The sequence below is a fragment of the Pseudopipra pipra genome, chromosome 3, assembly GCF_036250125.1.
Source record: "Pseudopipra pipra isolate bDixPip1 chromosome 3, bDixPip1.hap1, whole genome shotgun sequence".
In the NCBI taxonomy this organism is placed as follows: domain Eukaryota; kingdom Metazoa; phylum Chordata; class Aves; order Passeriformes; family Pipridae; genus Pseudopipra; species Pseudopipra pipra.
Window position 1 is genome coordinate 9,417,837 of NC_087551.1, and position 12,096 is coordinate 9,429,932.

Here is a 12,096-nt window from a genome sequence, read left to right on the forward strand (position 1 = left end):
AGTTCTGTTACGATATTGCTGTTAAAGAAAAAAAGAACTACAAAAAGACAGTCCTCTGCCCTGAGATTCCCACCCCTTTCAGTTCTTTGAAGAGGAGGAGGGGTGTGTGTGTGTGTGTATATACATATATTCTGTTCATTTTGTTTGCCAAATTGCACAGGATTTGATGCAAAGCCCTCTTTTGTGCAGCATTCACAAGTCCCTAAGCATGACTCAGTGTGAGCACTGCTGAAGGTTGCAGATCCTTGCAAGTATTTTAACCTCTTTCTAATGGCGGGGGGGGGGGGGGGGGGAAAGATGACAGATCTTAAATTCTCTGCTTTTGCTATCAATTAAAATATGGGGATCCCTTATAAATATCCTTCATTATTCCCAATGGTTAGCTGAAATGAATATCTTACCCCCACCATCTTTTTTCTTCCCTTTTTTTTTTTATCCTGACAGGATGGCCTTAATGGTCTTATTTTCTTCTCTTTTCATATTAGAGCAATTTGAATACCATCCATCCTGGATTTCTTGCAAGACACTATAGCAAGGACTACACTATAGTAAGGAGCCTTTGATGCTAAGACACAAATCTGAAGGCCATTTTTTTTTTTTTTGGTGTATGATTTAACAATTCCTGCTTCAAATGAGGAACTGTGAAATCTCTGCTCCAGCTCCCTGGGTTTCGATAAAAGCTAGCAGAAAAAAACTGTAATTAGTCCCACTATTTCTAAAGTGAAAAACATGAACAAATTATTGCAGGTTGTAGTTTTTCAGCTCCTCAATTACTGTGAATGCCAAAATACGGGGGGAAAAAAAAAATCTGTATTCATACCACTCTGATGAGGGAACAAGTTTTTTAAACCAAACAAAACTGTGTATTTTTGCAGCCTGGGAAAATGCCAATGTAGTCCCTTATTCTGATAGCATTATCTCATTATCTTACATAAGTCTTATCAGCTATTTTATACTTTCACTGCAAAAAACAGGTCTTAGTGTAAGAGTTTGCATGTAGACATGAAGAGGTGAAACACAATTTGAGTATCTCATTTCCTTCACGAGGATTAAATTTTTGGTGAGGTTCCAGCATTTGTTGGAAACTCCTACTGGGCATTACTTCCTCCCCGTACCCAAAATAAATTCTTCCGATATTAATCATTCCTCAAAACAATGTTGCTTTTCTACTTTCCACCGACACTGTTCCAACCTGTCAATTCCCCCCCCACACCCAGTAGCACGAGAAGAGGAATTGCACTGTCGGGGCTATTACTTTCATATTTTTATTTTTTTTTTTTCATTCATCTGGTCAAATTTCGACATCGCGCTGGGTCCTGGGGATGTGCTTTGTTCTCCAAAAATCTGTCAGAAATAAAAACAAATAAATATTTTTTTTTAAAAAAAAAAAGAAGGAAAAAAGGACCTTGAGCCCGTGACACCTGTCAAACACAGGCAAACCCCAACTTCCCAATTCCAAGCCCCGGTGTCCCGAGGGAAGCCGAGGATCTCACAACCCCCTTCCCAGGCTCTTCACCGGTGCCAGCGCGGCCGCCCCGCCTGCCCCCGCACCAGGCCCACGGCCCCACTCTCCTTCCTCCCGCGGGAAACGACCTTGGCGGCGCCGGGGCTCAGCCCCGCTCCGCCCCGGAGCCGCCCGCGGAGCAGGAGGTGCCCGGGCCGAGCCCTTCCCCTGCTCGGGGTCTCTGAGGCGCCGGCCCGGCCCCGCCCCGCCCCGCCCCGCCCCGCCCCGCCCCGCCCCGCCCCGCCCCGCCCCGCCCCGCCCCGCCCCGCCCGCGGAGGTTCCACCGCCCCCGCTGCCTCCCTGCGTGACCATATTTCCCCCCCCCCCCCGCACGCGCTTCTGATTGGCCGCCCGCGCCGCCCATCAACGCTACCTTGGGCGTTGATTGGTCGCGGGGGCCCCGGCCGCCCGCCCCCGCGGGGCTCCCCCCGGCCCCTGGCGGCGGAGTGTCCTCAGAAGACTCATTGGGCCGGAGGGGCCGCTCGGGCGCTGGCGGCGCGTCCTCGCTGCCATTGGTCAGCCGCGCTGTCAATCCGCCGCACCGCGGCGCGCCATTGGCTGTGAGGCGGCCGAGGGGGCGGGACCCGCCCCCCTCCGTCCCCCGCTCCGCGGTGCCGCCCTGTGACCAACTCCCGTGTGTGAGTCACGGCAGCGCCGTCAATGCCGTGTGTGCGGGCGGGCGGCGCTGCCTGGGCTGCCCCGGCCCCCCTCCCCCAGCACAGGGCTGGCGGGCCGCACTTGTCACCGTGTCACATCCTCCCCGCCGCGGCCGCTTGCCCGCCCGGCTCACCCCGCTCAGCTCGGGGCCACCGCGGCGGCATGGGATAGAGCCGGGCAGCGCCGCGCGTCTCGCAGTGACCTCCCCACGGTTTAAAGCGCTCCCCCCGCCTGTGCGTGTGTGTGTGTCTGTGTGTCCCCACCGCGTCCCCCCCCCCTCTCCGCAGACCCCCCGCTCCCCTCGCCGGTCCTCGCCGCGGAGCCCCCGGAGCGGGTGAGTGCCGGGCACGGCCCCTGCGGGCTGGCTCGGGGGGCGCGGGGGGCGCGGGCACCGACAACTGCTCCGAAGTTGGGGCATCCCCATCTCCCGGCGCTGGGCACTGCCCACTCGGACCGCCAGAGAAGGGACGGAAAAAAAAGAAAATTAAGATAATAACCCCGCCAGCGCCGTTGCCAACTTCCAATGCGCGTCGTGCTGCCGGCGGTGGTGATTTTTATTTTTTTTTGTGGTTTATTTATTTTATGTTGTGATTTTTATTTTATTTTGTGGGTTTTATTTTGTGGGGTTTATTTTATTTATCCCCATCCCCCCGGGTTGAGGCTGTGGTGATGGGGAGGGTATCCCGAAAAGCCGCCCCTGGGTCGAACAAACCCCCCCCCCCCCTCCGTACCAGGCTCAGGGCAGTGTCCGTCCTGGAAAACCGGGGGAAACCCACCTTTTGTATTGCTAGGTTGCTCCATCCTCCTCCCCACCCTGTCGTTCCTGGATGTTTCGGTGTTACCTGGGCTTGACTTGCCGTTTTTGGAAGGGGGAAGCCGTGGTCCGCAGCGGGGAGCTTTGGTGGCTTTGGCTTGATTTTGGGAGTGCTTAACATTTCACATTGTGTCTCTGTTTCATTGCTATTGATTTTTTAATTTTTTTTTCTCTCTCTCTTTAATGTATTTTTAGAAGCATGAATGTGGTATATGTTCTCATGTGTTGTATGTTCAGAGTAGCTAAAATAAAACAGAGGGATGGAAAACCCCCAGCAAATACAGCAGCCTTTCCATACACAGGGTGTCCAAACCCTTGGTACTTTGCTGGGTTTATTTATTAATATTAATTGCTTGATCTTTGTAATTCATATCACATGGGAGCTAATTGCTGAATTGAAGGTTTACCAAACCTCACAGCGCTCCAAAATCATCTTTCTCAGGCATCTGAAAAATAAATCTACTGAACTTTTGTTAAGAGGAAAGGTCAGCATCATTCTGGGAGTCCTCCACATGAAGTTTCTCTTTTTTAAGGCAAGCACTCTTGTAAATAAATACTAGTAAAATGTGGCTTTACTCAGTGGGTACTCAAGTGTAGTCTTAAGTGTGCTTAAGATCAGTAAGTTTCTAGAGGAAACGAAGTCTTTACCATATCTTGTCTTGCTTCTATCTATAAAGAGAGGGAGGGGAATAAAAAATCAGCTGTAAGAATGATACCAAGTAGAAAATCAGTCCTTTTCCCAAGGAGTATCTTGCCCAACATAACATGATAACTTCCTAAATTTTACCTTTATAGGGAGGTCCTTGAGCTGTGGTCTCTTAAATCAACATGAAACAGGGCCTGTTTCTCCTCTGGTACCAGTTTAGCACCGGTGTAACTTCATTAACGGAGCAGATTTGCATTAATGGGAAGAGTAATCAAGAAACTCATGTTTTCAGAAAGGCCCCTGTAGTAATGATGTGACAGGCTCTCATTCCTTCTCTCAGCACACCCAATTACACCACCCTTACTCACCCTGAGTGGTGCTTTACTGCGCAGGTACTCCCTACGATGCCTGTGTGACTACTTGTGTACTACAGCACCAACCCGGGTGAGGTAGAGTGGCGCTTATTTTTTCATAACTATTTCCCCCTCCCTTTCCTTTAAAATGAGAATATACTGGATAAATATTTTTCTTGGGCCGTGAGGAAAACTTCTGAGGATTAAATGTGAATCTGCTCCGTTAGGTGACCGTACCAAAAAAACCCCCGTTTTAAGACTTCTGTGCTGCCAAGTGAAACAGGCAGGTAAGTTTTCTGTCTGTTTAGATTTCCCTTGTTGCTATGGAAAGTAGGAAAAAGATTGCTGAAATATTAATTATCTTGTCTTGAAATTCCTCTTTGCCTGAGGGATTCCATACCTACACACTGTGTTCAAGTTGGAGTTGTTTTTTTCAAATTCCCCTCTGTCTCTAGAACCCCCAAACATCCACATCGCATTGTTTAAATGTTTGCTATTGAAATCACTGGCAGAAGGATCAGGCCCCCAGTTGTTTTTCTTTAAAGCGGTTGATAATGACTTGGATGTGATGTTGTGAAAAGATAGTATTATCTGGTGTGTCCACAGCTCAGATCCACTGTCTTGTTACAATCTCAGAAGAAAGCTCCCGTACTAAGCAGCCTGTAAAGAAAATATGTCTAACAAAGCAGAACTGTCTTCTGCCTTTCTGTTCTTATTTATAAATCTCTTGAAAGTTTGCTTGATACTCTTTCAGAACAAGGCAAGAACCTTTCATGTTTGTTTGATGTTTTCACTTCCTCGTATGACTGTGTTCATTGCTAAGCCTTTGTGTCACTGATTGAGATGTTATTGTAATTAACATTAATTATGCAAACTAGATTGTTTTTAGTGGTTCTCCAACTCTGTATTGATACTGTCAACTTGTTTGTTTGTTTGTTGAACAAAAATCCACGAAGTTCACCATTCGCAGAGGAAATAGATTAACTGATTACAACTTAATATATTCATTGGAAACCCTAGCAAAATTAATTATTTTAGCTCACATGGCACATTGAATCATGATGGACATGGTGAATACAGTGCAGTTGGATCTGAACTATCAAGGCAGGATAAACAGGGGGAGCAGGAAAGGGGACTCTGTCATTGGGGAGGGTGTTTACACTGCAGAGTTCCATTACATTCTTTCCAGATAGACAGTACTAGATTAATTGGGCCAAATTCTGCAGTCCCTAGTTGAACAAAACTCTCACTGAAATATACTGGAGCTGTCTGTTTGGTTATGGACTGCTGAATTTGTTTGAGAAATGGAGAAAAATTGCAGAATTTACTTCATTAATTATTTAGGACATCTTTGATTTTAGACTTCAAGAAGATATCTTCCTTAAATTCGGTTTAGAAGGTGTTCCAGGGTTGCTTTCTTAAAACAAAAACCTAATAAAAATATCTTTGAAGTATACATTCACTTATAAAATATTCACTATAGCAATGGTAACATTTTATAATTTTTTTATAATGTTAATTACAGTGACATTCACAAAAGTATCTATGTCTGATTCTGAATTGCCCTCTTGAAACACTTCTCAGCTGAGAAGGACTTTAGAATCTCTCCCTGGAAATCATAATTGTTGCAATATTTATATGCTGTATTTTGTGTACTCTTAGGAAGAAAAAAAATTAGAAGTGGGGAGAGTTTGAGTGAGAGTTCATTGTCACGATATCAAATCTGAAAATATATGCAGACTAGCAGATTATTCCCTGCCTTGAAAATTAAGTCTCTCTAACTTCCCATTTAAATAAGCAAAATCTGGTTTGCAGTTTGCTTTGGGTAATGAAAGAGAGGTTTTTTTATTTTTACTTTTGGTGCAGTGGTCCTCTGGAAAGTTGGAAACAGCGCCCTGGGGCTCAGCAAAGTGGAGGGTGTATAATTATATGGGAAGGCTCCATAGCATCGGTGCATTAGCAGCTGAGTGAGTTTGTTAAGCTGTAGAGATGGCATTATGGAAATCAATAAAATGCTGATTTCTTTTTCTTATTGCAGATTCTATGTTAAAAGGAAAAGATGCTTTTTGTTTGTTTGCCTTTCGTGTAGGCTTGCCAAACCATTAGTTGATTTGGAAAGGCAGGTTTTTCAGTTCAGGCAATAAGTAGCAGTTTTGGGGGGTTTTAAAAACTCTTTTAAGTCTTTATTTATTAGATTATCTTCCAGAAATCACACTGACATCCTGGCCTGCAAGTGTCTTCAAGTGTGTTTGTCAGCAGAGTCAAGAGGGAAGGTCACTTATTTTTCTTATGACATGCTGGTGTGGCATTGTTTGTTGTAGCCGAAATGCTGTATGTTCCTGACATTCCTGTTTCTACTTTAAATTAAATTCTGTCAAATGTTTGTAGAGTTCCAATGTGATGTACTGAAATCCATAGTCAAAATAAAGGAGAAATAGTGACCTTAACTGTTTTCAGAGGTGTGAGTCAGGAGGGATGATATTAAGCCCTGTGAGATCTATAATATGCATTGGCCTTTATTTCTTTGTCTCAAAGCTTCTCCATCTTTTATACCAGAAAGAGGAGTAACCAGATCATTCATCACATTGAGCTCTTCCAGAGAAATGACAGACCGACAGCCTTATGTTGCATGCTGTGTAGAGCGTATGATGCATTAGGTTCTGATGATCTATATAAAACATTTTAATTGGGAGGAGATGTAAGTGGGAATGGCCGTCTCCTAATCCAAGGACTTTGGTTTTTCTTTCCTTCTTCCTGATTGAAATTAAACTCAAGTTGACAGTCAAGTTATTTTAATGTGATCGTGTGCTGTGACCCTTGATAAAATACTGTGAAACTATTTTTTTCATGCGAGGATGCACTAAGAACTTTGGGGTAACCTAGGAAACCTCTTTGCCTTCGTGCTGGATAGGATAACTGATGCTAATTTGGTGGACTCTATGGAACTAGGAAGGTCCAACTCAGCAGCTTCTTCAGGGATGCTGCAGCGAGCATCTGTTTTGTGACGTGTGAGCAGCCTGTGTACCGAGTTCAGATACCGTGAGACGTGTGGAGCACGTTCTTGTATGAATAGAAACGGTTCAGAATTCTGGATTTATGATGCAGACAACACGAAAGGTCAGCAACTTGGAAAATTAATAATATGGTTCATGTTGACATTTCAGAGGGAATTCTGATGCAGGCGTGGTTCCAGTGAAAGTAAACTCGCCAGTCCGGCCACACAGATAAAACAGGCAGCCTCAGTCTTATCTCTTTGGTAACCGAAACCTGTTTACTGATAAACTGGCAAAATGATGTTTATATTCTCCCTATGCTTTGTCTCTCCTAATCTCTAATTAAGTAGATCCAGTGAGGGCCAGCGTGGTGCTTTTAGTGCTCAACTACAGCTTAGAATTGACACTCTGCTTTCTAATGATTACGAGCAGGTGAAGTGACAGGAAGGGCAGAGAAGTTGGAGTAACGTGACATGCAATTAAATTTCTGATTCTCTAAAATATTTGCCCATAGTTGTAGTGATCCACAGTACTTCATATCTGGCATTGCCATGTGTGTCCAGTTAAGGGCAGTTTAAAAACACAGAAATGGAGGGGAATAAAAAGGGATGGAGAGATCTCAGCTGAACCAGAACAAAACCTCTTTAGCTCCTACCATGTAAAATAGGGAGGAACTTAGAGATATAACAAGGGTCTGTAACAACTGCAAAATTATAGTAGGGATGGTGACTCTGAAAAAGTAGCTTCTAGATAGAGAAGGAATTGTAGTTACTCTGCAGTCCTGTCATAAGCTGTTACTAATGTGGTTAAAGCATTAGTTCTGAGAACAAGTGCATTGAGAGCTTAGACTCTTTCTCTTAAAAATTTAAAAGTCTATATTCATGTATTTGCTGTGGGGCAAAACAAAATATTGCTTGTTTGATTACCCAATTTCAATGTTGTTATTAAAAAATCCCACACCATGTTTTTGGCTGAAATGAAGTCAGATGTTCCTGTGGATGCCTTTTTCACTTTCGATTATCTTTTTTAAGTTTCCTTCCAAGTATCTTTTGAACAGCTGCTTTCTTTCTTTTTGTCCTACTGAATTCCTTTTTTTGTTGTTGTTTTGATTCCCTCCATTTCTTTCCAGACAAATTTTTCCCATTTGTTGTTGTTCTTTCTAGTCTTAATCAACTACCAGTGTTGCTGCTTGCTTATAGAATCACAATAAGGGCTCCAAATAACACTGCCCTATGCAGGGTACAAATAAATAGCAACCGAGCCTTCCTTAAAAAGCTTATGGTGGGAATGTGAGATCTGGGGGACTGTCATCCAGATCCTGTTTTCTGTGGCCCACACTTCTTGGGTTTGGTATGGGAAGCGGTTGTGCCGCTGTCATGCAGTGCTAAGGTCCATGTTGAGGTGTGGCATGCCAGTAGTGTTTAGTGTCATCCATCCTTGGCAAGGAAAAGGTTCACCACTGCTGACCTGTAGTCCAAACAGAAAACGTGAAGGGGGAGCCTGTTGGAGGTGTGACATGAATTGGTGCAGTCACCTAGAAGGAGTCAGGACCACAGCCAGGAATAATACCCAGGTGTCCTCAGCTTCAGGCACATGCCCTGAGCTGTAGCAGAGCAAGTTTTTTTGCTTCTTCTATCCTGTGCAGAGCTCACTTCTATTTTTATTTTTCTAAGTTTGTTTTTCTGCTTATATTTATTTGACTGTTTTTTCTGGTTTAGTCTTTTCTTATCTTTAGTATGTAGAGGCTACTAGTGATCTCTCAAACTGCATCACAGTGTTAAGACTAGTGTGTTTTCCCTCATCCTGTACTGGAATATTTGGCCGTTGCCGAAGAAATTGAGGTCAGAATCAGGGTTTCTCGAGTACCATGCACCAAAAAAGTATGTATTTATGTGTTGAAGGTACCAAAATACTCTTAAAAAAAATCAAACAAGATTTTTGAAGTTAAAAAAGCTAATATATGTTTTGAGATGCAGTGTGAGAACTAAGGTATAAAATGGGATAGGTTTTCAGTGGTCATGTAAAAGGTACAGCTTTTTAAGAGAACCTTTAAACTATTAAACCTTTTCAAAGGAACAGAGGTTGTTACCTGATGTCAAGTGAAAGCAGCAGTGGCCAGATGTGCAATGGGAAACACCCAGAAACAAGGCATCCTTCCACAATTCAGCCAATGCAAGGAGGCTATTTTTACTGTCCTTTGATTTGGAATATTTTGAATTTTTTCTGTTTTCAAATGTTTCCATGCAAATTCTACAAAAGGCAGTTTCTGTCTTTTCAGATTGGCAGAATTTTTTTTAGCATTCATACCTTGGAAAGTCCAAAAGAAGGAGAAGGAAAAAAGTAAGTCTCAGGTATTGTTTTCTGCTTGTCCCTCCTGCCATGTTCAAAATGATATCTCATCTTGTTCTTATCCTTGTTGAGAATAAAAGCTGTGATAATCCATTTCCTTTGCTGTGATAATCCATTGCCCAAATGTCCTGGTAGCATGATTTGATTGTGGTGCTTGGACAGCTATCATATCACTCCTACAAAGCAACAGTAATAGTTGTTACAAACAGCAGTATAATCCAAGAAATCCAGAGTTAAAGTGCTTACAGCAGTGACTAATTGCATGCTAGAGAGTATTACTGTATCTTCCTGATTTATGTCCCTCATTGGCTAAGACAGTCTTGCAGATGAGTTCTTAACCTATTATTTAACAAGATGGTAGTGCTTTGTGTTTAAATTCCTTCTTGTTGTGTTTGTTTTTTTCTATTGTCCCTCCCCAATGTGGGGTTCAGACCTCCTTATTAGTTTTATGGGAAAGCAACAGATCCAGATTCCTTCTGGAGCTGTTAACAGGGTGAGTGAACAAACTGTGTAGGGATGTTTTCAAGAGCTACAAGTGTAGCCTGTGCTCCTTACCCAGGAAAAGTTAAGAACCCATATAATTGCTGGGGCCTTCTGTGCTTATTGTTTTATTTTTTATTTTTCCTTTGCCTTTCTTTCTCACTTGAACTCTGATTCTGAAGGAGCTGGAGCACTGTCTTACATCTTCCCGTTCAGGAGAGGGTGGGGTGGGAAAAAAGGTCTGTGTTGGACTTCAGGTATTCTCTCGAGTCCCTTCACCACCCCCAAGTCATACTACTTCAACCTGAAAAACAGGAGAGGAAAAATTCCTACTTGAACGCTTTTTCCTGGCTTTAATGAGAGATTAAGGAAAAAAAAAATCCTTCTTTTACAAAGAAAGAAAATAGTATAGGTGAATGCATCTAGCACCCTTTAGGAAAGGGTCCCCACCATAGGGGTGCTGCTGAGAAGGGTTGCCAAATCCTCCCAGACTCTGCACCAGGCTCCTTGAAAGGCTCCTATGAAATACAGAAGCTGTATAGCCAATGTGTGCATGTATATTTCTGAAGGTTATGCTGGATTTCTGCCATGCCACAAAACTGATTAGAATAATTTATAATAAAAAGTGAGGCATAGATTCCAGAAATGGGTAGTGTGATGGGGGAAGGAGGGAAATGTGTGGCAAGGAGTGCAAATCTGAAGGTTTTCCTGGTCAGTGGATGTACCCCAAAGTGTAGATTTCCTGCCACTGTCTCTAGGAAGAAGCTACAGCCCTATTTTTTGTTGTCAGAGTTGACTCTTACATGCTTGGTTTAATATACATGTTGTGTGCTTACGCACTGCTGTTTGTTTATTTACTCACAGCAGGACTAGGGATATTTCAGGTACTTTCCAGGTGCTTACAGAGAATCTCTGCTCCAAGGACTTCACAAATCAGAGAGGCCAGAGGAAAGTAATTAGGTGGGAATTTACAGGTTAATACTGAGAAGCAGAACAAGATTCACAGGATGCAGGGCCCTTGAGAGGAGTGTGAGTGTGTGGCAAAGGTGCTGTCCAGGTAAGATGGGGAGGAGATCCCTGCAGTGGCCTCCATGAAGGAAACAGACACCATGCAGACAAGTGCTCTGGCTGCTGAGTCTTCTATCTATTCTGCATTTATCAGCCGTTCTAGGCCTGGTAAATGTGTGCATTTCAGTCCCTGGTGTGTCTGGAAAGAAGAGAGATCCTTTGCTTTCCTTCTGCTTTACAAGTCGGTCCTTGGTCAATTTAGAGCTCCGAGCTCCTGATCCCTCCCTTGGATGCTTTCCCCTGTATTTGTCACTCTGTGATGTGGTGGCTTTGTGAGCGGGGTTATTCTGTCACGTTCTGTGCAGAGAAATGCTGTGAAAATGGGAAAGCAGGGAAATGAGGCATGTAAGGTGTGTGCCTGCAACATGAGGCTTGACACTGCCAGTGAGAAGTAGAATTGGGGTTTTGCACAAGCATTCTTTGGGGCAAAAAGTGTCATTGTCTTCAATTCAGTTTTTGCTGTGATTAAGGCCCCTGATCATGCCTGTAATGCAAAACAGAAAACATAAAGAAAATGTTTTCTCTTCAGCCATCACTCTAGCATGCTTATGTGTGTATGAATCATTCCTCCTCCATCTGGAAGGATGAGATGCAGAGCTCTTTTCTAAGGAGGTATCTAAAGTACATCCTCATAGCAGCCAGCAATTGGCATGACAAAAGGGTTATAGCTAGTGGCTGGCACTTTTCCCATCCATCTTGCCACTGGAAACATAATGCTTTTGCAATGTGCTTGTTCTTCAGGCACCAGTGTGCAGAGCCAGTTCTTGGGACACATAAATGGAGCAGTTGCATGTTGTTCGCTTTTGTTTGTGGCCCAAAAACTGGGAAGAGGGAGTAACACTGGTAAACTGTTTTTCTTTATTTAAGCATGATGTGGAGTGGAAACGGTGGGGTACTTATGGGACACCCCCAGGTGTGGGAAGATGAACAGGAAGACATCTGGCACTGCCAATGTCACATCAAGTGTGGGAGAAGGCCTTGTTTTGTTCTAACCTTGTATGCTTTGCACAGGACAAGGCAAAATTTAGTAGTACTGAGTGCACAAGGAAAAAGGTCTGATTTTAAAAAATGTCATCCGTTGTTCGTGTAAATTGACTGTCTTGTATATATTCTGTCTTTCTCTTGATTTACAAGAAGACTGGGCCCTGACTCAATTAACTTAGTCTTAAGTGATCCTGTGATGTCAAGAAAGAGTTTTATTGTGCATCTTTTTGTAGAGGAGTGTTTAATGT

At 43.7% G+C, this 12,096-nt stretch overlaps 1 protein-coding gene across 3 annotated transcripts in view; it reads left to right on the plus strand.

Annotated features, from left to right (window-relative positions):
* The first annotated feature begins 2,147 nt into the window (after window positions 1–2,147).
* SERTAD2 (SERTA domain containing 2) overlaps window positions 2,148–12,096 on the plus strand; it is a 79,925-nt gene continuing 69,976 nt past the window's right edge. Inside the window, exon 1 of one of the 3 annotated variants that reach the window (XM_064647646.1) lies at window positions 2,148–2,495. The gene's annotated coding sequence lies outside the window, so the exon portion shown is untranslated. The remainder of the gene's footprint in view (window positions 2,496–12,096) is intronic. The other 2 variants (XM_064647644.1, XM_064647641.1) reach the window with 2 other exon arrangements.